Source organism: Pongo abelii, chromosome 4, assembly GCF_028885655.2.
Source record: "Pongo abelii isolate AG06213 chromosome 4, NHGRI_mPonAbe1-v2.0_pri, whole genome shotgun sequence".
NCBI lineage: Eukaryota > Metazoa > Chordata > Mammalia > Primates > Hominidae > Pongo > Pongo abelii.
The window spans coordinates 61,165,214-61,191,578 of NC_071989.2; positions in this window are offsets into that span (position 1 = coordinate 61,165,214).

Consider the following 26,365-nt stretch of genomic DNA (forward strand, 5'->3'; position numbering starts at 1 on the left):
TTCTTGGGAAGACTTTCTAGATGCCCAAAATGACTTGGGTTTTGTGATCTAAGCTGTATCTACTTTAAGGGAACCCCCAAGTCCAATAATGCATTGATGCTTGTAGCGGTACCGCCTTGATCATCTTGGACAAGATGAGGAAAAATTCACTGGGTTACCAGGCAGAGACTCTTGTTCTCCTCCTTTACATTCTCTCAAACAAATGGAGTCTATCTCTTTGTTTTGAGCCACCTGGAGTTGGGGGTGGCATTACATAAGCACTCCTGTGGCCACAATCCCTAGGACTGCACTGGGTCAGGCCTGAAGACAGCACAGTACTAGGTTTCGCCCAAGGCCTGCTTTAACCACTCTTTGGGTACTGCCTATGTCAACTCAAAGCCCTGGAGCTCTACAATCAGCAGGTGTCAAAGCCAGCTAGACCTGTGTCCTTCCCTTCAGGGAGGTGATTTCCCATAGCAGGAGAGGGTGTCCAAAGTTACCAGTCTGGAGCCAGGGCTAGAGTCAAATACCTTAGAAGTCTGCCTGGTTTTCTATTGCACTGTGGTGGAACTATACTCAAACCACAAGATGTAGTCCTTGCCACATTTCCCTCCCCTTTCCAAAAGCAGAGGAGCCTCACTCTGTGGCCATCAACATCTCAGGCCCACTGGGAGTACTGCCAAACTGCCATTAACATTCCCTTAAGGCCCAAGGACCCTACAGTCAGCTTGTGGTGAATGCTGCCAGGCCTGCGACTCCCTCTTCAGAGAAGTGGGCTCCCCGCTGGCCCAGAGCAGATCCAGAAATGTCATCTAAGAGCCAAGTCCTGGAACTGGGGACCCCAAGACCCCAATTAGTGCTCTAGCCCTTGTGGCCAAACTGGTGCCTAAGTACTTTTCCCTCTACCTTTCTCAGGCAGAAGTAGTCTTGCCTCATACCCACCACATCTGGGCGTGTGTTGAGTCTCTCCTGAATCCTGCAAGTCTCAGGGTCTCATCCAAGGCCATTGATGTAGTACATGGGTATCACTGCTGGTTATTCAGGGCCCAAGGGCTTGCTCCTCATTTAGCAGGTGTTGAATCCTACCAGGACTGAGCCTTTCCCTCTGTGGAGTAGATTGCCTTCTAGCCCAAGATATATCTAGAAATGTCCATGAGCTAGGGCCTAGAAAGGGGGCCTCACAACTCTGACCAATACCCTATCCTGCTACTGCTGAGTTGGCATCCAAGGTGCAAGACAAAGTCCTCCCCAGTCTTGCCTCTCTTCCTCTCAAGCAGAAGGAAAGAGCCTCTTTAGGAGCTGTGAGTTGTGCAGCCTGGGATTAGGGGATGACTGATGCCAGGACTCCCTTAGCTTCCCCAGCTGGTGTCTCAGTAGGTTGTGTGCTCCCCCAGTCCACTGTCTCTGGGCCCAGTTCAGCTGTAGGACTCACCAAGGTGTTGCAATTCTTGTGGCCTAGACTGCCTTTCAAGGATTTGGGGCCCCAGAGCCCTTTAGCCTGTGGTGATAAGGCTTGCAGAAACTCAGTTTCCTACCACTAGGATCAGAGATTTCCCACTGGCTAGGGCTGGTTTAAATACTCCCTCCATGGGTGGGCATTAGTTGAGTTTGATGCCATTTTGCTTTCTGCTATAACATGGGCAGCACTGAGTTCAATACCTCACAATTGCTGGATCTTCTCTCCCCAGGGCCTGGAAACACTCTCTGCATGCTGCTGCTGCTGGGGTATGGAAGAAGGGTGGTGTTGGAAACTCAAGACTCTTTTTTCCTACCTCTTCAGTGCTTCTTTCAGTGATATAAAGTTAAAACCAGGTACTGAGTGCTAACCTGGTTTTTGGTTTTTACAAAGGTTCTTTCTTTTAAAAAAATGTAGGTAGTGGTTAAATTGGTGTCCTTGTCGGGGTACAACCAGTGGAGTTTTCTTTTCTGCCGTCTTGCTCCACCCCTCCTCCTCAACTCAACCTTTAACATTCATTGATAGTCTCGCAAAATCCTCTACCATGTAAAGTTAGAATTGTGATTTTAGAACACCTGTATTTACCTGTGCTAATATCTGTTATTTGCTGAATGCCGTGGCGATGTGCCTGTTCTCTTCAGTTTATGTACTAGACTAAATTTTGTGAAACTTAGTCTTTTTAAAAATCATTATTATACTTAGGAAAAATAGGAAATTATCAATAATTGAACCTATTCTGATAGGTTCAATTTACTTTATTTATTTATTTATTGAATAAATAAAGTAAATCACATCAACACTCATTCCTGACATCAAAGGAGACAGGACAATCCCTGTTGCATGCTTTGGATGTGTGGGCCTCAGATGAAGCACTTCCCAGGAAGTACCTCATCCCCTGACACAGGAGCCCACCCCCATCATCCTTTCTACAACAAAGAAGACACAAAGTCAGAGGTCGTGAGGGACGAACTGAGCTGAAGACACAGAAGACACCTGCCTGTTTCCTAGAAAAGCAACACACACCTCTCACCTACTAAAGGTAGATAAGTGCCTTTAGTATGGTTTTAATATATCAAGAGAACAGCAAACCGACATGAGCCATTTCTGAATGTAGTAGTCCCACCCATCTGTGAGGTATATGTTCCAAGACCCCTGAAATGGCAGATTGTATAGAACCCAAATGCTAATCATCCAAACACATTTCTGTTCATTTCACCCACAAATCTGTTGTCTTTTTCATCTTAACTAAGTATTTATCATGCTCTGTGGCCATCACTATTGCAGCTTGAGATGCAGTAGCAAAATCGGCATAAGTTTTCTTTCTTGTTCACAATTTTTCAAATAGAAGATTCATTCTTAGCATAGCTCTTCACAACTGCAGCCTATAATTTTTTTTTTCTTTCCTTACTAAGTTAAAAACTTTCACCTTCTTACTTAAAGGAAGCAGTTTATGGTTTCTCTTTGGCATTGCCCAATTGCTAGAATCACTACTCTTGCATTTTGGGGCCATTAATAAGTATAATAAGGGTGCCTTGAACATAAACTGTGGATAATGTGACAGTTGATCTGATAATCCAGATTGCTGCTAGCTAACTAATAGGCAGGTAGTGTATACAGCATGAAAACACTGGACAAAGAGATGATTCACATCTTGGGTGGGATAAAGAGGAACATCTCAAGATTTCAAAATGCAACTCAAAATGATGGGCAATTTCAAATTTATAAATTGTTTATTTCCATAATTTTTCATTTAATATGCCCAGGCTGCAGTTGACCACTGGTAACTAAAGCCTTGGAAGTCAAAAGCATAAATAAGAAGGTACTACTGTAGTCCCAAAGCCCAAGTTTCCTGTCAGTTTTTGTTTAGAGATAGACTGAGAGGTCATAATTAGATTTTATGATAGTGACCTAGATAATGCTGACATCACCTTACTTACAAAATTACATCCTAGAATCTACCTACATAAGGGAACTAAGAAATTTAATAACAAAGTTCTTTAAATTATGTCATCAAAAATTTTCAGTTTTGAACATTTAAGGACTTAATGAATATTTGTTGCATGAAATAATTCTTTACAATTGCTTATTTGAATGATTTAGGTATTTTCTTAATCTTCTACAGAGTTTATACAAAGAATACCTTATCAGAATTTTACTAGTACAGTTTTTGGCTACTGAGTCTCCTCCACTTCTCCTGTTCTTCTGTCCCTGAGCCCCATCCCCAAAATAAGCAAGTTGAAAGATTTATAAAATTTTACTATTGCTATTTTATAAAGCAAATATATTCATAAAAATCTTTATAATATGATACCATTCTAGTTGTGGGTTCTGTTATTCTACAAGACAAGCCTTTGTGCAGCATATTCACCCCTCTTTTACTGGAGTTTAAGGCAGTTATGTTTTTCTCTTCTATTTTACCTGCACCAACTTGATGTCATCTGCACATCTTCTGGGAATTCCTATGTGTTTTCTATTTTGCTCAAAGCCAAAGCTGTCAAAATTGTTCCTTTCTGAGCATCTGGGGTGAAAGGTTTTTATTCAATCTTATTTTCTTGTTAATCTTTTGATCTGTAGATTTTAGTCATACTTTTAAAAAGAAGCTGTACTCTCTTTGATTTTTTTCCATTATATTTAATGGATATTAATTATTAAAATGTCTGGTAAGAAGTATGGTCCTTCATTCATATTCAACAAATATTTATGAAATTTCTACTGTATGGAAAGTATTGGGCCAAGCAGTGATTCAGTCTTTCTTCATGAAATATTATTATCTCCTATTTTATGTACTCAAAATTATAAATAAATATGAGTACTTTTTGGAGTTAATAAAATGTTTATACTTTAGTGCAACTAGGGCTATAAAACAGATTTAGTCACTTTTAGTATACTAAGAATTTGAGAGAAAAAATACATTTGGTGGATTTCTAGTTGCCTGACTCACAAAATATTATCAAATTATTTGCAATAATTGCAGCATCTAGAACCCGCTTCTGTTCTAGAAAGAAAAAATACTTCATTTTTTAATTTCCATTAATGATTCTCAAACAGAGTGACTTTGTCTTTCAGAAGACTTATGGCACAGTCTGAAGACATTTTTGATGGTCATGAATGAGGGATGGGGTGAGTATTATTTGCTTCAACTTAATAGAAGCCAGGAACACTGCTATCTCAAAATATGCACAATAAAACCCCATATTTGGTTTAAAATATCAATAGTATAAGATTAGGTAACCCTGACTTACGTGAACTAAATATAAATGCTCTATTATGTGTGTGCAACATATAATCAAATAACCTAATGAAGAAAAGGTTGATGTGCCGGGTTGAATTTTTTCATATTGAATTAGTCCAAAGTAGGTAGATTCTTTATTTTGTATATTTAATATAAAATGTATAGTACTTACGTTTTTTTTTTACATTTTCTTTCCATTTGTAACAGTTTCATTAAATTACAATTGCCATCAGTTAAAACCATGAAGTGCAAATCTGACTAGCTTCTCAAGTATGTAAGGAGACACAGCTGGAATGAGAACAGATGGAAAGTGTAAATGAGAAGATTCGATTGACATTTTTTTTTCTTCTAGTACATGTTTTACAAAGAAAATCCCCTGGGATTAAAAAGGAGACCTTAATTCAAGAAATGTGGTGCCTCCTGACCATGTTTAGAGCAAAATCTTTTGACATCTTTTTACATCATTTGGAGTTCAGTCCAAATCTATGTCCTTAGGGTCAAGTCACAAATACGGTAACAAAGAAATTCTAAGCTAAGAGCAACAAAATTACTATACATTAGAACACTAACCAATTTAGTGGCAGCCTGATTCTTTCAGAAGTCGTTCTCTACTCCTAACAGCATTATAATTGTCATTATAAGATTAGATTTGAAACTATGATTCCCAAAGAATGAATATAATAAAAACACACCATTTGTTACAGTGCTAGCAATTATCCTGCTGTGCCTTCTTTAACATCTAAAAGGATCAATGCAACGTAGTTAATCAGATCCATTAAAAACATACTTATTTTGAAAATTTAAGGCGTCTTTAAATACTAATTTAAAATATGCCAAAATTGAGTTTGGCCATTCATAAGGCTGAGATTATTTTCCAACTGTCCCTTAAGGATGAACAAAGAGCTGTAAAAAATTAGCTGACGGACAGAGACCAGGTTATGTATTTATTTCTTAAATTATTTCAATAGCTTAAAATATTGTAGATGATTTCAGAGTAAGAGATGGTAATTATATTTCCAGTGTTCAGTAGGACTATTGCAGGTTTCAAGAAAAAGATAGATGTCCAACTTACAGTGGGATAGATTTGGAACACATGGGACATAAAGAAATCCAGACATTTCAGCAGTTGTTGTGTTCCCCCAGCCAACCCCATGAGGTCCACCACTGTCATGAGCCAACTTTTTTTTTTTTTTTTTGTCTCTGCTTCCACCTCCACTACAATTTGTTAGCACTATTTCCACTAATATTTCTTCCAGAAGGCTTATGTCTGTGGGCTTCTATGCATGCTATACCTTCTGTTCTAATTTAATGTAGATTTTCTACATTACTTCTAGATTATCCCTTCTCTGTGTGATTTATATTGAGAATATCCAAAAAGGTTTTGTCCACATTGGTGATTTACCAACCATACAACAGAATCCCTGGTAGTCAGAGTTTGCAAGACAGAACTCTTCGCAGGCAGCTGGCACCTTTCATGTCTAGTTGTACAGTTTCTAGTTGGCTGCCTATTGTTATAAATTCCTGGTTCACTCCTGGCCACTTTGTCTAGGGCTACAGGTTAATAAACATGGAGCATATTAGTGACATCTGAAGAACAACTGTAGACCTCTTCAGACATGACTTGTAATATGTACTCAAAGCTTCCTGGGCTTCTTTTGAGTTTATCAAATAATCAATAATTAGGATAATTCATACTTCTACTCAGATATTTTATCTTGAACCAATCAAATGACCCCCAAGTAAAATACAAATAGATGAGAGTAAAAGGTATATTATAAATACTTGTGACAAGTCGACAACAGTACTATAACACAATATTTCACTAAATGTCAAGAAAAAAAGATGACATGTAGCAGGAATTTTTCAGGTATAGAAAATGCAAGTGTGCAAATAGTGGTGGGGTAGATCTTGACACAAGCAAGCAAGTAAACAAAAATCCCTTTCTAATGGAAAAATAATAGCACAAGTGTTATTAGGAAAAAATATGGCATTATCATGGAAAAATGGATAATGGTAAATGAGGTGTTTTAAATATGTAGAGTGTGGGCAGAATTTACCAAATGTCATCATATTCTTTGATGACATAACATACATCAAGCCAATGAGAAGATAAAGTAACATCGAAACTATGCTTTTTGGACTAATAAATTGATACAGGATGAAAATACAAATGGTTGACAAAAACATGGATAAACTTATGAAAAACAGCTATATAATAGGTTATTTATGAACTTTTAAGTTTTTATAGGGCATAACCTTTTCGGGTGGTAATAGGGTGGATAATTTCTAGCCCAATAATACTTTCTTGGTTGCTGCCTTCAAATAGAACACTGTGCTGATTACTGATTAAAACAGTCGATTTAAGATTATTTGTCATGGCATTTCCTGTAATTTTTTTAAAAAAAATTTTATTGTGGTAAGAATGCTTAACACAAGATCTACCCTCTTAGCAATACTTTTATTTTTATTTTTATTTTTTATTTTTTTGGAGATGGAGGTCACCCAGTCTGGACTGCAGTGGCGTGATCTCAGCTCACTGCAACCTCTGCCTCCTGAGCTCAAGCAATTCTCCTGCATCAGCCTCTCGATTAGCTGGGATTACAAGCAAATGCCACCACACCTGGCTAATTTTTGTATTTTAGTAGAGACGGGGTTTCACCATTTTGGCCAGGCTGGTCTTGAACTCCTGACCTCAGGTGATCTGCCCACCTCAGCCTCCCAAAATGTTGGGATTACAGGCGTGAGCCACCGCAACGGGCCAGCAAATTTTTTAGTTCACAATACAGTGTTGCAAATTATAGGCACAATGTTGTACGATAGTCTACAATTTATTCATCTTGTATAAATAAACTTTGTCCCTATCAATTAGCGATTTCCTATTGCTTCCTTCTCTCAGCTTCTGGTAAGCACCATTTAACTCTCTGATTCTATGGATTTGGCTATTTTAGATTTCATATATAGGTGGAATCATGCAGTATTTGTCCTTCTGTTACTGGCTTATTTCACTTAGCATAATGTTTTCAAGGTTCATCTATGTATTGCATATTGCAAGATTTCCTTCTTTATAAAGGCTGAAAAATATTCTAATATATATATCACATTTGCTTTATCCATTTATCTATTGACAGACAATTAAGTTGTTACTACATCTTGGCTCTTATGAATAGTGCTGCAATGAACACAGGAGTGCTAGTATCTCTTTGAGATCTAGATTTCTATTTTTTTTTTTTTGATAAATACCAGAATTGGGATAGCTGGATTACATGGTAGTTGTAGATTTAATTTTTTGAAAGCCTCCATACTGTTTTTCATAGTAGGTGCACCATTTTGCATTCCCACTAGCAGTGTGCAAGGGTTCTAATTATACCACACTCTTGTCAGCACTTGCCTTTTTGTATTATTATTATTACTATGACTATTTCTATCCTAACACATATACAGTGATATCTCAGTGTGGTTGTGATTTGCTTTTCCCTGATGACTAATGATGTTGAGCACTTATTCATACAACTGGTGGCCATTTGTACGTCTTTTTTGGGGAAATCGTTATTCCAGTACTCTGCCAATTTTTCAATTTTTTAAAATTGAGTTGTAGAAGTTTCTTATATATTTTGGATATTAACCCTTTGCTATAATCTGAATGTTTATGTTGCCCCCAAAAGTCATATGCTAGAACTCTTACCCTCAATGTGATGGTATTAGGAAGTGGGGACTTGGGATTAGGTCATGAGGGTAGAGCCCTCATGAATGTCATTAACGACCTAATAAAAGGGACCCAAGAGAGATTCCTCACCCCTCTTACTCCATGACGTTGCAAGAAAAAGACCCACCTGTTAACCAGTAAATGGGCCCTCAACAAACGCTAAATTTGCTGGTGCCGTGATCTTAGACTTCACAGCCTCAGAACTGTGAGAAGTAAGTTTCTGTTATTAGCCTCCCAGTTAATGGCATTTTGTTATAGTAGCTTAAACCGACCAAGACAAACTCTAACTTAAAAAACACAAATTACTGTGTTTATTAATCCACGATTGCCAAACTTTCCTTAGCAGCCACAATAACACCCCCCTTTGATTTTGAAAGTAATTTGCAGTGGCTAAAAATCAAAATCTTACCATGTCTTCACATCTTTACATTTTCAATTTTGAATTGTATAATTTTCAGAAAATTGATTTATTAATCTATTGAATCCAAAAGTAGAAAATGATTTAGTTACAATTACAATATGAGTCACAATATTTTTAAAACAAATCATGTATTAGCTTTCTGTAGTTGCTGTAACACATTACCACAAACGTTCTGGAGGTCAGAAGTCTGAAATGGTGTCAGCTCATACCAAAATGCTGGCAGGGATATACTCCCTCCAGAGGCTCTAGGAAGAACTTGTTTCCTTGCCTATTCCAATTTCTACAGCTATGTATGTTTTTTTTTTTTTCTTAATTTCTTGGCTCATGGCCCTTTCCTTTATATTCAAAGCTAGCAGCATGACATCTTCAAAATCTCTTACTGCTTCCATCCTCACATAGCCTTCTTCATCTGTGTGTGTGTGAATCTCCCTCTATGTCTTTCTTAAAAAGACACTGGAGATTCCATTAAGTTCCACCAGGATAATCCAGGGTAATCTCTCTGTCTCAAGATCTTTAAGTTAAGCACATTTTATATACTAGCAACAATGGACAACACTCCTTCCTCAGAGTTCTAAGATACAGTTCCACAGGGCCCCATCTCTGACATCCTTGAGATATGAACACCAATTTAGCCACGTGCTTTCTGGAACTCAGCTTGGCAGATCTTTTCTTCAACTAACTTCCTTCCTTTAGTTCCCTCCCTCCCTCCCTTCCTTCCTTCTTTCCTTCCTTTTTCTTTCTTCTTTCTTTTTATTCAGACCTAGTCTGGCTATGTTGCCCAGGCTGGAGTACAGTGGTGCGATCGGCTCACTGCAGCCTCCGCCTCCCGGGGTTCAGACTATTCTCCTGCCTCAGCCTTCCGAATAGCTGGGATTACAGGTGCATACCACCACGCCCGGCTAGTGTGTGTGTGTGTGTGTGTGTGTGTGTGTGTTGTAGAGATGGGGTTTCACCATATTGCCTAGGCTGGTGTTGTACTCCTGGGCTGAAGCAATCCACTGCCTCAGCCTCCGAAAATGCTAGGATAACAGGCGTGAGCCACTGTGCGCGGCCTTTTCTTCAAGTTTGTAAGTTGTGAAAACCCTAACTTCATTCCTCTGCATCTACCTCCCCAATCCTACAGGTAGTAGCTGCTTGCTTTAATTATTATCTCTGCCACCTGGAAGTTCTGGTTTTGCCTTTTTAGTATGCCGACACGTGTTTAAACCATTCCCTGTGTTATCTTCCCTAAGATAAAAAAGAAAATGTGGTATAGGTTGAGATATGAGTGACTTTTAAAATTCTAAGGATCTGCTTACTCACCAGACAAATGTAATTATAATATAAAGCTCCAAATTATTCATGAAACACACACACACTCACACAGAATTGTAATTACAACAAAGGGTTTTGGAATTCAACCAGATTTTTACTGAACGTTATAGTCCAAAAAAGTCATTAAACGTTTTTATGTCATTTCTCTAATCAGTGTGTGTGTGTGTGTTTGTGCTTTGTAAAGACAGGGTTTTACTATATTGCCCAGGCTGGTGTTGAACTGATCAGTAAATTGCAGTTGATAAGAATTTAATACCAAAAATTTTAAATCATCATTAATGGTGATTAAATGAAAAAATACAGATATATGTGCTATATAAGGAAAAATATACATGACCATCTCAAAATATTTTTAAAAATCAATAAAATTTATCATATGTTTACAAGGAAACTAGCAACTAGTCTCTTCAAACTATAATTAAAATAAATATTTTTAATCTGATAGAAAGATATCTGCAAAACACCTACAACTTATCCCATTTTTAATGAAGAACTATTGGAATTTTCCCCCATAAAGTTGAAAAATAAATACCATAATATTTACCATAAATATCTCTTTTGAATATAAGTCTAGAGACTGTAGACCTTCTAAAAAAGCAAGAAAAAAAAGGTATACATATTATAAAGGGGGGTGTAAAGCTTTTATTATTTGTAGACGATACGACTGCATGTTGCAGAAAATCCAAAAAAGTCTGTAATCTATTTTAATTGAGAGGTAATGTTAGCAAGGTTGCTGGGTATTATTATAGAAAGACATACTGTATTTCTATAATAAAAAATGTAAGCCAGCTGGCTGCGGTGTCTCACACCTGTAATCCCAGCACTTTGGGAGGCCAAGGCAGGGGGATCATGAGATCAGGAGTTCAAGACCAGCCTGGTCAACATGGTGAAACCCTGTCTCTACTAAAAACACAAAAAAAGTAGCCAGGCGTGATGGCGGGTGCCTGTAATCCCAGCTACTTGGGAGGCTGAGGCAGAGAATCGCTTGAACCTGGGAGGCAGAGCTTGTAGTGAGCCGAGACCATGCCACTTCACTCCAGCCTGGGCAACAGAGTGAGACTCCATCTCAAAAAAATAAAAAGTAAAAAAAAGTAAGCAAAACATTGTAAAAACTGTATAGGTTACAAGAGTTCGTAAATGTATATTAATTGTATATTAATTTAGTGGAATTTTGTGCAATGTAGTAACACTAAAAGCTAGGCAATATAGGTGAGAGCAATAAAAGAAAGTCTAATCAGTGGAAACATATGTCAGAGGATTCAATATTTTTAACATATTGATTCATTGCAAATTAAAGTAGGTATATGAATTAAATCCAATACCAATAAAACTGCGTGCGCGTGTCAACACTGACAAACAGTTTCTGACGTTTCTATAGAAATGCAAATGGCTAAGAATAGGCATACATTAAGGAACCTTGAAGGAGAACAAAGATGGAAGACTTACGGTACAGTAATCAAGTGTGTAATAAAAGTATCCTAATTTCAAGATAGATAGTACAGAAAGAGGACCACACCTTGATGGTCGTCTGAATTTTGGCAAAGAACACGACGTATAATGAGTAAATCACATAGATAAAAATTAATGTAAAAATGTAACTTTCAAATGAAAAAAGACCATGTTTCATTTTTATATTAACTTTTATCTAAGTGTTGAGCTTCTGGCTTCCAGTGTGGCGTGTGAAGAGCTTAGAAGTCTTCACTTTATCTTATCAAGAGGTAAAAATGTGAACAAACTAAAAGAATTATCAACTCTTCTTAGTTTATCAGGGAAGTGAGGTCACAAAGAAAATGCTTCTCTAAAAATTGGAGAGACAGACAGAGAGACAGAGAGAATCACAACTTTTCAGAGCAGAAACCCACAAGCAGAACCTCCATGGGAACCAATACCAGGATAGAACCCCTGAACTGTGATTGATGAATTGCTAGAGAATCAATGTGGGCAAACCTGAGAGAGAAAAACTGCAAGTGTCTGGTGTAGGATTTTGATAGTGGGGAGGCTCTGTACATGTGGGAAGAGGTGGTATATGAGAAATCTCTCTATCTTTGCTCAATTTTGTTGTGGCCCTAAAACTACTTTAGAAAATGCAGTCTATTAAAAAATTATGAAACAAAACTCTAGCAGGACCAATCACACTGAGCTCTCACACTTTTGTGAATTTTACTTTCAGGAATTCTCCAAGATGTTCACAGTAAATGTTGGAGTAAAAGCCTCTCTTATTTATGGCAGAAGAAGAGAAAAAGGAACCATTTTAAAATACACTCTTCTTCTTAACAAGATCTGCCCTCAGGAGAAACTATTTTACAACAGCTTAACCTACCTGGACGAAGGAAAATATCCAACTGTAGCCAGCTCTAGCCTTCCACGTAGGGGAAGGAAAATACAAAATTTCAGCCCTTCTCCAGCCATTCTGTCCCAACTAGGGTAGGGAACTGAGAACCACTGGTAAAGTTCACAGTCCAGAGATGTTAGGTTCACTAAAATCCTGAGACTGAATAATATGACTACAGAATGATTCCTCTGCCTCAACACCTTACAATTACATCACTAACGGCCTATTTACCACAGTTTGTTTTAATCAGTATATAGTGCCTACCTTTCAAGAAAAGAATACTAAAAGGCAAAAAGTAAAGTTCGAAGATACTAAACAAGCATCAGAACTAGCAGCAGAAATGGCAGAAATGTTGGAATTATTAGAACAGGAATATATAAAATTACGATTATTAGGCTAAAGGCCCTAGTGGAAAAAGTAGACACCATGCAAAAACAGACAGGTAATGGAAGCAGAGAGATGAACATTCTAGGAATGAGTCAAAAATAAACACTACAGATCAGAAACAAAGTAACAGAAATGAAGAATGCCTGTAATGAGCTTATTAGTAGACTGGATAAAGCTGAGGAAAGAAGCTCTATCCCCGAGGATGTGACAGTGTAAACCCAAAACTGAAAAGCAAAGGGAAAAAAAAAGACTGGGGGAAAAAAAACAGAGCAGAATAATCAAGAATTGTGGGACAATTGCAAAATGTGTAACCTATGTGTAATAAGAATATCAGAAAAAAAAAAAGAGAAAAAAGCAGAAGCAATACCTAAAGAAATAATGATTGAAAATTTCCTCCAGATTAATGTCAGACACAAAACCACATATCCATAAAGTTCAGAGACCACTAAGAAGAATAAATATCAAAAAACTAAACTTAGAATATCATATTTAAAGTTCAAAAAATCAAATATAAAAAAAATTAAAAGAAATCAGATTAAAAATGTTACTTATAAAGGATTAAAAATAAAAATTGCATCCCACATCTCCTCAGAAACCATGCAAGAAAGAATGGTGAAATATTTAGATTGCTGAGACAAAAACACCACCAACCTATAATTGTGTACACTGTGAAATTATCCTTCGAAGTGAAGAAGAAAAATATGCCTTCTCAGACAAATGAAAATAGAATCTGTCTTTAAGAAGTGTTGAATGTTCTTCAGAGATAAAGAAAATTATATGGGTCAGAAACCCAAATCTACATAAAGAAAGAGCACCAGAGAATGAATAAATGAACATAAAATAAAGAGCTTTGCTTTTCTTATTCTTAAATAATCTGACGCAAGTTTATTAAAAATAACAATAGCAACAATGTATTCGGTGATGTATGTTATATATATGTGTGTGTGTTTATATATAAGTGAAATTAATGACAACTATGACACAAAGAACAAGAGGAAGGCCTTTGTAACAATAAAGTATACACTCTACCCACGAAGTGATATATTGGCATTTAAAACTGAACATGGATTAGTTTTGTATGTATTGTAAGCTCTAGAGCAACCACTAAAAAACATAAAAAAAGAAGCATAATGGCTATGCTATAAAAGGAGAGGAAATTGAGTTTTACAAAATGCTCAATTAAAACTATAGAAGACCAGAATTATAGAGGATAAAAATAAAAACAAAAAATAAGTACAACAAATAAAAGCAGTCACAAAGAACATGGCTATTAACACAAGTATATCAATAATAACTTAAACATAAATAATCCAAACACATTAATTAATAGACAGAGATTTTCAGAGTGGATCAAAAAACAAGACTCAACTATATGTGGTCTAAAAGAAACCCAATTTTAATATAAGAGCACAGAAAAGATTAAAAGCAAATCAATAGAGAAAAATATACAATGCTAACATTTAATCAAGATAAAGTGAGTGTAGCTGTATTAATTTCAGTTAGAACAGATTTCAGAGCAAGGAAAGTTATCAGGGATAAGGAACGGCATTACATAATAATAAAAAGGTCAATACTCCAAGAGGACATATTTTAATGTGTATGAACCCCAAAACAGAGTGTCAAAAATGCTAAGCAAAAACTGACAAACCTATCAGGAGAAATACATGAATTTATTTTCATAGTGGGAGATTTCAATACCTCTTTATTAGAAATGAGCGGATCCAGCAGGCAGAAAATCAGTAAGGGCATAGTTGGATTCCATAGCACCATCAATCAACTGTATATAATCAAGATCTACACACTACTTCATCCAACAATAGCAGAATACTAATTTTTTTCTCAAGATCACAGGGAACATTCACATAGACCACATTCTGGGTCTTAAACACACCTTAGCAAATTTAAAAGAGTGTTGTATAATGTCTGCTTTCAGACCACAATGAAATTAAACTGGAATTCAATAGCTGAAAAATACCAAAATACTTGGACTCTAAACAACACACTTCTAAATAGCTGATAAGTCAAATGAGACATTTCAATAAAAATTTAAAAATATTTTGAATTAAATGACAATAAAACCCAGCTTATTAAAATTTGTTGGATGAAAGCATGTTAGATTTATATCTAAGCATTTGTTAGGATACTAATGTAAGTGGTATTTGTTTTTAATTTTAAATTCTACGTTTTTAATGCTGTGTACAGGAAAGTGATTAAATTTTGTATATTATTCTTGTAATCACTTAGTTCCAGGAGTTTATTCATCAATTCTTTCAGATTTTCTACATAGACAATCATGTCATTGTGAAAGCAATGCTTAGAGAGTGATTTGTAGCATTGAATGTATGTAATAAAAAAGAAGAAAGAGCTAAAAATCAATCATCTAAACTTCTACCTTAGGACACTAAACTTCTACCTTAGGAAAAAGAAGAATAAGTTAAATCCAAAGTAAGCAGAATAAAAGAAGTGATAAAAATTAGAGCAGAAAACAATAAAATTGAATATAGAAAATGGATAGAGAAAATCAATAAAATAAAATGTTGGTTCTTTGAAAAGATAATAAAAGCAATAAGCTTCTAGTTAGACTAACTGAGAAAAAAAGAGAGAGGATATCAATTACTAGTATCAGAAATAAAATAAGAGATATCAGTTTAGATCCCATGGACATTAAAATAATAATAAAGGGGCTGGGTGTCGTGGCTTATGCCTGTAATCCCAGCACTTTTAGAGGCTGAGGCAGTAGGAGCACTTGGGTTCAGGAGCCTGAGACCAGCCTGGGCAACATAGTGACACCCTGTTTCTATAAAAAACAAAAAGTTAACCAGACATGGTTGCAGACCCCTGTAGTCCCAGCAACTTGGGAGGTTGAGTTGGGAGGATCACCCAGAAGGTCAAGGTTGCAGTGATCATGTCCCTGCACTAAAAAAGGGCAACAAAGCAAGACCCCATCTAATAAAATAATAATAATAAAGGAATATTATGATCAACTCTATGCCCCAAAATTTGATAACATAGATGGAGTAAATTAATTTCTTGAAAGACACAATATGCCAAAACTCACAAAAGAAGAACTAGATTATCTAAATAGGCCTATACCTACTTAAAAACTAAATCAATAATTAATAATATTCCAAAGCACAAAGCACCAGAACCAGAATTCTCATACATTGCACCAAACATTTAAGAAAAAAAATGTTGCCAATTCTCTACAACCTCTTCTAGAATATAGATTCAGAGGGAAGACTTTCTGCTTCATTCTATGAGACTAACATTACACTAAAACAAAATGAGACAAAGACATTACAAGCAAAAAGAAAAACGATACAGATCAATGTTTGTATAGACATGAAAAAATTTTCAACTAAATATTAGCAAGTAAATTCAATAATGTGTAAAAAGAATTACACACCTTGGCCAAATGAGATTAATCTCAGACATGCAAGAATATTTCAACATTCAAAAATGACTTAATGCAATGTATTACATCAACAGGCTGAAGGAGAAAAAACACATTATTATATCAATAAATACAGAAAATCATTTGATAAAATCCAACACCGCATTATGACAGAAACTAGCAGTAAACTAAAAATAAAGGGTTAACTCCATTAATTTAATAAAGAATGTCTACAAAAAATCTACAGCTATCATCATAATTAACAGTAAGAAACCTGAAGCTTTTCCACTGAGATCAAAAATAAAGAAAGGATGTTCCCCTTTACCACTGCTTTTCAATATCCTACTGGAAATTCTAGCTAATGCAATAACATAAGAAAAGGAAATAGTCTACACACCGAGAAGAAAGAAACAAAATACCCTTCTTTGCAGATGACATGACTGTCTATGTAGAAAATCTAAAAGAACTGATGAAAAAACTCCTGAAACTAATAAGTGATTACAGCAAGGTTGAAGGATACAAGAATAATATACAAAAGTTAATCACTTTCCTATATACAACATTGAAAACTTAGAATTTAAAATGAAAAACCAATACCATTTACATTAGTATCCCAACAAATGCTTAGATGTAAATCTAACAAAATATGTGGAAGATCTATTTAAGGAAAATTATAAAAGTCTAATGAAAAAAATCAAGAACTAAGTAAATGAAAAGGATTCCATATTCATGGATAGGAAGATTTGATATTGTCAAGATACCAGTTCTACCCAACTTGATCTATAGATTCAATCCAATCACAATCAGAATCCCAGCAAGTTATTTTGTGGAGATATTGTACAACCAACTCCAAAATTTATATGGAGGGGCAAATCTCCAAAATAGCTAACACAACATTGAAAGAGAAGAACAAAGTTGGAGGACTGATACCACCTGACTTCAAAAGTTATGATAAAGCTAGAATAATGAAGATAGTGTAGTATTAGTGAAAGAATAGACCAATTTTTCAATGGAATAGAATACACAGTCAAGAAAAAGACAAACATAAATATACTCATCTGACCTTTGAGAAAGAAGGAAATAAAATACCAGGAAGAAAATATTGTTTTTGAAACAATGGTACAAAGACAGCTGGATATTCATGCTAAAAATGAATTTAGACATTTTCCAAAATGGCAAAAATCCAAAATACTGACAGCAACAAATGCTGTCAAGGATGTGGAGGAACAGGAATTCATGTTCATTGCTGGTGGGAATAAAAAATGGTATAGCCACTTTGGAAGACAGTTTAGAAGTTTCTTACAAAATTCAACATACTCTTACCATATGACCCAGCAATCATGCTCTTTGATATTTATCCAAATGACTTGAAAACTTATATTCACTACAGAAACTTGCATAGAGATCTTTATAGCAGTTTTATTCATAACTGTCAGATCTTGGAATCAACCAAGATGTCCTTCAGTATGGGAGTGGATAAATAAACCGGCACAGCCAGATAATAAAATAGTATTCAGTGTTAAAATAATATATGAGCTATCAAGCCACGTAAAGATATGAGAAAATCTAAATACATATATACTAGGTTAAAAAAAGCCTGTTTGAAAGGCTACATGCTCTATTATTTACACTATTTGATATTCTGGAAAAGATAGAAATATGGATACAGTAAAAAATATTAATTGTTTCCAAGGGTTTGCAGGGAAGAAGGTATGAATAGCCCAAACAGAGGATTTTTAGGCAATACAATTATTCCATACAAGCAGAAACATGTCATTACATCTTTGTCAAAACCCATAGAATGTACAACATCATAAGTGAACCCTAATGTAAACTGGATTCTGGGTGATAATGATGTATCAATGTACATTTATCCACTGTAACAAATGTACATCTCTGGTGTGAGATCTTGATAGTGGGGGAGGTTGCTTATGTGTGAGGATAGTGGGTATGTGGGACTCCGTATTTTCCATTCTATTTTGCTGTGAACCTAAAACTTATCTGAAATAGAAAGTTTATTACTTTAAAACTATAAACTTTGACCCCATCTCAGCACTCACGTTATTTAAGAAAGATCATAAATTTAAATCAGAAAGGTAAAACAAAAAAAAAGTCTAGAAGAAAACAAAGGGAAGTATTTTCACAACCTTGGAGTAGAAAAATATTTCTTACAGGAGACAAAACAACCAACTATATAACTAAAAAATAATACATTTGACTTTGTTAATATTTAGGATAGTTTTTCTCCATTAAAAAAGATTTTTTAAAAAGGCTGTAAAGGTAAGCCACTGATTGAGAGGATATATGTGCAATACATATATGCAAAATGCATTCATATCCAGTGTAAAGAAAGCTTAAAAACAAAAAGAACAGAACAGAACATTCAAAACTCAAATGGGCACAAGCTTGATCAGACACTTCACCAACAAGGATATCCAGATGGACAATAAAAATATTTGACTCTAAACATCACAAGTCTTCAGTCTTCATTTCTAATCGAAATGTAAAATCAACTTCCTTTTGATATTACCACATTCACACTAGAATGACTAAAATTAAAGAGAATATCAACACCAAGTTTTGACAATACTGCAAAACAACTAAAACTCCCATAAATTGCTTCTGGGAGTGTAAATTGGTACAATGACTTAGGTAAAGTAATAGACAGTTTCTGTCAAAGTGAAAACATGAACGCTCTGACATAGTCGGCTCAACAAATTGTGTACATACTGGGCAAAATCTAATGCTTATGGCCTCAAAAGACATGTAAAAGAATGTTTATAGCAACTTTATTCATTATTGCTGAAAACTAGAAAACAACCCCCAGGTCCATCAACATTAGAAAGTTATGAAACAATGAAAATGAATGAGTACTCTCCTTGAAAGGATGAATCTTACAGAAAAAAAAAAGAAAATGAACCAAAGTAGCAGGACCACAGGATGCTTGCTGGAAGATTTAACTTACATGAAGATCAAACACAGGCTAACTATGGGGATAAAATATCAGAATAGTGATTACCTTTGTGGTAGTTGAGTATCGACTACGAAGGGGATTAAAGAGCTTTCTGGAAGGCAAGAAATATTTTTATATGAATCTCAGTATTTAGATAGGTGTATACATCTGTAAAAACTCATTGACTTCTGCGCTTGAGATTTGTTCTCTCATTCTATAACGGTTATATTTATATAGCAATAAATAGTAAAAACTAAGAAATAAAAATGGCAAACATTTCCAGCTCACTTTGCTGTGTTGGTATTACCCTAAACACTGGACATTTATTAACTCATTCAGTATTCACAACACTTATTTGCTACAGTTCATTTGCTTATGTTCTTCCGTTTTTTTTTGTTTTGTTTTGTTTTGTTTTTCCCTTTTTGAGGCACAGAGAAGATACATAAGTTGCCCAAGGCCACAAGGTTAAGTAGTGAATCTGGAGCTCAACTCTAGGCAAGATTGTCCAGTTCTGGAATCTTAAGCACTATTCTATGACCTATTTTAGAGTAAGTCTTTGGGATATTTATATATACATGCACACACATACACATATATATATACACACATGCATATATATACACACATGCATATATACAAACACGCACACACATATATACACACACACAGAGTTAGGTTTTATGAATATGACTCATGAGTGAAACATTTATATAAGTCCCTGGGAGATATATTATATATATATATATATATATATATATATATATATATGCACACACAAATATATATATATACATACACACATACATATATATATAAACTGTCAGGTTTTGTGAGTGTGACTCATGGGTTGTACTCACAAAGCACCTTTATGTCTCCCATTAATTTTATACAGTGGGGTCTCATTACTTACCTAGTCACTCTTGAGTAACAAGAAATGTTAACTTACTTTAAGTTGCATCATAGACACACCTAGATAAAAGCAAAAGTCAGATTTGATTTAAATTGACTCTTCCTCCTTCTATGTATCCAGGCCTGGCTATCTTGCAGGCTGGCTATCTCTTGTTGTGGGAGGGAACCATTCCTTCTACCACCCCTTTCTATTCTCACTTCAGTTAGATTGATTTCAAGGCCCGTACAGACAGAGCATGGAAGCAGGACAACTCATACTTGATTGATAATGCCATGACAATTTAGAAATCTTGCTTTCTGGTCTTGACCAAAGTTTACAACTGGATCTTCCAGAGTACATTTCTTGCACAATGGTGTACTCTCTGGTATGACTGAGGCATGAAATATAGCCTAGAGGCCAGGTGGGAACTTTGATGGAACCTAGGTAAGAGTACAAATGAGGCTACATGGCATATTTCTAAACATTTAAAAGTTATGAATCAAACTAACAAATTGTTAAATAAAATGCAGTCCATCATCCCAACTTGTTAAACTTAGGAAACAACCAAAAAATTTAAAATTTTTATATGATTCAGCAAAATATTAAAGAGGTTTTGAATTAATTATTCTTGTCCATGTGTGTGAAAGGCTTTTGGTTTTATTGGCAATGTTTAGAAATGAAATTGAAATACAGACACATAGTTAATAAATTATTAACTTTATTTTATTTCATAAAACATTTACTTAATTTTGGCGATTTTTCAGTGTTAATTTTGCTATGATGTTTTATGGAGATTTTGACATATTTTACATCTGATTCAAGTAATGGTCTAAAACAGGGGTCAGCAAATATTTTCTGTAAAGAGGTGGAATAATATATATTTTATCCTTTGAGAAACATGCAGTGTATTACAACTACTCAGCCTTGCTGTTGTTGCACAAAAGCAGCCGTCAACAACAAGTAAACAAAGAGGGAAGTTGTGTTTCAATAAAACTTTATTTACAAAAACAGGCAGTGGACCATAGCTTGCTAATCCTTTAGCTAAAGGATTAGAAATTTGAAACATAATTATATTTAAAATAAATTCTGCATTGTTATTAAGAGTGTAATTTAGTAAATGTAAATAACTTTTTAAACATCTTCTTTTACATTACAGTGGTCTTTAATTTTTTTACTCCTATTATAAACATTTTTCATATATGTTCTAGTATTTGATATCTATCTAGTAACCATTGTAAAGGATCAGAATTACATTTCCTGTTAGTCCTATGCACATACAAATTTAAGAATGATATAACTTGTTTTACATTGCAAAATTCCTCAGACATTATATGTGATCTTTGCAAAAACCATACTAATTTGTAGGTACCTCTTGAACAATGAATCAGAATACAAAAAAAATACAAGAAAATGGAAATGTTATTTCATTATGCAATTTCCTCTGGATTTATGTTCTCTGAACGGAATGATTTGACAGGTTAATTAACTTGTCTTTTCTCCTATCCAGGCTCTTCGCCATTCAAATCCTCCCTACACACTGAAGCATTATCCATCTCTGGTACTGGCAAGGGCAAAACTCAGACTTTTGTTGATGGCATCTGGATGCAGTCGTCTTTGAGTACATCAGGTAAGAGTTGTGGTGAAGCATTGCCCTGGAGTCTGTACCTCATTGGTCAGGAGAGTAGATGTCTCTGGTTAATGTTGTCCTGTGCCAGTGCTGAATGTTGGATCCTGAGTCATAGAGAAGAAAACAGTAACTTAGTGGCAAATGGAGAATTTACTGCTGGCTCCAAATGCCAATTATTTTTTTCCCTGAACCAGTATTTGCCAAATCCTAAACCTGCATTTTTGAAAAGGGAGTTTAACGTACGTGAAATCTAGCTTATATATGTATATTCATAGAACTGCTTCACTGACCACTGCTGTGTAACAGATCTCTGGGTGATGGAATTGTGTGTGCAAGTGTCTGCCTTTTTACAAAAATCTCCCCAGACAATTCTACTATGAAGCCAAGTTTGGGAAACACTGATCTGGAACATTTAAGAAAAAGAGTCAATAAAACTTTTTAAAACTTTGATATTACTCTGCCTTACACCAGATTATGTCTCTGGGGACATTTTTGTTATGTTAGTTGCACTAGTATATTTGACACTCAAGGCTTCTCAGCCAGATTCTTTCTCTGCAGAGGCAATACTGAGAAAGTGATTCTGAGAGTGGCTTAATAAGATACACCGACCAGTAGCCAAAGCTTCCAAAGCTTTTAAAAAGAGCTAAAATACACTGTTGTGAGACCAGGCAACTTGAATAACTACTGTTAACTCCTGGAAACTATTGTTTCTGTCCTTGGGTTCTTGTGCATAGTATGGATTATTAAAGCTACTGGGATCCACTTATCATGGAAACTGTTTTTGATGTCTCATCAACAAATAAGCATTAGTATTATGTGTTACCCTTATATTTACCCTTACCATTTCTCTTATTTGGCTTTGTAGCTGTCTTCTGAATTCTGTGCCCTCACTTGTGTATACACTTCTGAAGAATAGTTAGCCTAATTGGTCACTGCATCCATATTACACAGCACAGGGCTTACTCCATAATAGATACCCAATAAAAAGTTAAACCAGTACATATTTAATAAATACTTATGCTCTCAATGGAACCAGGTTTACTCAGTGCCATTGCCTGCTACTGTTGAGAATGCCACTCCATACAAGAGCAGAAACAAAAAAGTATTTGCTCTCCACCGCTGGTAGTTAATACTCAAAGACAGCTGTCATTTGGGAAAACAGATTGAGTGTTGTATTGGGGAAATCTCTGCTGTTCTAAGAAGGGTCATCTCTATTGTCTGAACAAAGGGTAGAGATCAAGGGCATTTTTATATGAAGTTTCTTCCTCCCTTACCTCTTAAACCCCATAAGGAAAATTGGTAGGTTGGCATGGGAAATTCAACCCAAGTCTGGAAAACATGGGTTTATAAATTCATTTTTATTTTCCTGCAATACATGTAAATCTCATGATTACAGAGTTAAACAACCTTGAAAAATATACGAGCCTCTTTCAAAATGTGGGCTATAAGTCATGTGATTTTTTTGGTGTATATGTCATAGGTTTTGGTGGTGATGGAGTGAGGCTAGGGCAGGAAAAAGAAGCTTCTTGTGAAGGATTATGCTGTTGGACCTCTCAGCTGCAAATATACTTAAAATTCTGAACTTGAATTACATTAGATTGTTATTGAAAATTGTTTCAGAACATTGGCTTTTTTGTACTTGTTTTATTCTGTCATTAAATTCAGATTTAAAAGCCTCCCTAGTTTCTTTCTCAAGGCCCCCTCTTCACCCTCTTCACCTCTATCCACTCCACCACTTTCCTTTTCTCCTGTGTTTTACCTGCCATCTGGAACCACTTCCCTGCCTCTCTGGACTTAATTGACTCTTTTCAAATCATCTCTCTAACCCCCATCTCTCTATCAGCCTTATGACTCCTAACCTTAAAGAAACAATCAACCTCTTTTTCCTGAGCCTTGCTGTTTCCCTCTGCTAAAGTTCTTCTTGTCCTATCTAGCCTCTCCTACGCTTCTCCATTGAAGTGGCTATTGGTAATCTGTATGCCGTTACTTGTTCCTTTTTTAAGGCTATTTGAGGAAGCAACTGCATGTGTGCAAAGCCACACAGAAGCGTATTTAATTGTGTTGCATCTTATATAATCAGTATGAGTCACTCAAGTAAAACCCATTATGGAAAAATTACTCTCTAAGGAGTTATAATATTGTGCTTGGGTGGCTTCCTTTTGGTCAGGAAGCAGAGCTGCACTTCCAAGATTCATAATTGGCTTAGAAAGCTCAGACAGTGCATTTCAGTAGGGTTGTAATTGTAATATGTACAAAGGCTTACAGAAATACTCAGAATCAGCACACCCCAACAACAACAACAAAAAGATACCTTTTTTGAACTTTGGTTTAAAATATTAAATTGAGTAATTTAAAAAAAGATGTCTATGAGTTAAAATAATTCTTAAAATCTATAATGTATAAAAATATCAGCTCAATATAAGTTCTTTATGGTGAACTTATCAAAATACATACAATAATATTTAATTAAAATATAATCTTATCCTTTATTTGTCTTGGAGAAAATTTTCTTTGAGTTTATCATGGGAATGGTATGTGGGTTTCTCATTTATTGTGTAGTTGGGTTTTGCTTATTGGCAGCCCAGAAGGGTTTAAAATAATTCAATAGTAGTGTTGAAATAATAAATGTACAATATTTTTATGAAGCTTTAATATGAAAAAAACTATATTTGGTCAGTGTAGAAATTCAGATGCTGCCATTCTACCCCAATTTGATATCCTTAAATATTCTGTTTTGAGGATTAAAATGTTGTTTTAGGCTGGGTGTGGTGGCTCACGCCTGTAATCCCAGCACTTTGGGAGGCAGAGGCAGGTAGATCACGAGGTCAGGAGATCGAGACCATCCTGGCTAACATGGTGAAACCCTGTCTCTACTAAAAATACAAAAAATTAGCCGGGTGTGGTGGTGGGCGCCTGTGGTCCCAGCTACTCGGGAGGCTGAGGCAGGAGAATGGCACGAACCTGGGAGACGGAGCTTGCAGTGAGCCGAGATCGCACCACTGCACTCCAGCCTGGGCAACAGAGCAAGACTCCGTCTCAAAAAAAAAAGAAAAAAAAATTTGTTTTAGTCCAATTGGATTGCTATAACAAAGTACCATGGACTAGGTAGTTTATAAACAACATAAATTGGTTTCTCTCCATTCTAGAGGGTGGAATGTCCAAGGTCAAAGTGCCAGTGGACTTGGTGTCTGGTGAAGGCCCATTTCCTAGTTCATATAAGGGGACTTTTCTCTGCATCCTCACATAGTGAAAAACAAAAGGCAGCTCCCTGGGGACTCTTTTTAAAGGTTGGATACCGTTCACGTGGGCTCTGCTCTTATGACCTAATCACCTCCCAAAGGCCCCACATCCCAATGCTATCACACTGGTGATTAGGTTTCAACATGCAAATTTGGAGGAGATACAAACATTCAGACCATAAAAAATATAGGGACTGAAAATACATAGTGAATTTTTAGATGTTTTCAGCAATCTAGAAGAAATCATCTTTGTTTCAGCTTTTATATCATTATGTAAGATTATTGAAATGGGACTTGCTGATGTTCATTGGAATTTCATATGTGTCTTGAAAACCCATGGAACACAATCCTGCAAGATCTTTTTTTTTTTTTTTTTTGAGACGGAGTCTCGCTCTGTTGCCCAGACTGGAGTGCAGTGACGTGGTCTCGGCGCACTGCAAGCTCCGCCTCCTGGGTTCACGCCATTCTCCTGCCTCAGCCTCCTGAGTAGCTGGGACTACAGGCGCCGGCCACCACGCCCGGCTAATTTTTTGTATTTTTTTTTTTAGTAAAGACGGGGTTTCACCGTGTTAGCCAGGATGGTCTCCATCTCCTGACCTCGTGATCCACCCGCTTCGGCCTCCCAAAAAGTGTTGGGATTACAGGCGTGAGCCACCGCGCCTGGCACTGCAAGATCATTTTTGAAGAGAACATTTCTCATATTTTTGGAAGCTACAAAATAGATTATTAGTGCATTCTAAGTTGGAATACCATGTTCCTTGTCTCCTCACAGAAGCCAAAATTAGTTTTATCAAGAACACTACAAAATAACCATGTTCAAATAAAATTAAATATTTAATTGATTTTTGCACTGTGTTTTCCAGTAAAGCAAAATAAAACAAAATATTTTAAGATTTATATTTTAGATGATCTGTATTGACTTTCTGATGAGCAAGTAAAATCAAATTAGAAGAATGAGCACGTTCTTGTAAGATTATTAGGTTCATTTAACAAACACTTATTGCCAGGCATAATTGCTAATCACCAGAGATGTCAAAAATACCCTCCCATCCTTGAAGGTGCCCATAGACTCTCTAGAAAGAAACATCTCCACGGGTCACAGTAGAAGAATCCAGGCAAAATGCGAGAGTAATATGCCAAGATGTGAAGATGTTCAGAAAAGCAACATATTATTTTAAATATCTGAGCTAAGTCTCAACCATCAATCTATTTGTTAGGCATAACATTTGCAACAAACCAGCAGCTCTTTACAGCAGCTCTTTTGTGATAGCTCAGTCAGATCTTGGCTGAAATGAGGTATTTAATACATATTCTGAGAAGTGATAGAGTAGTGCTACTTAGGATGTATCAGATTTGTTTTATTTCTCTGTTTTTTGTTCTCTGATCCAAGATGATACTTTCTGCCCTTTATCTTTGTGGATTACATTGAAAAGAAAATA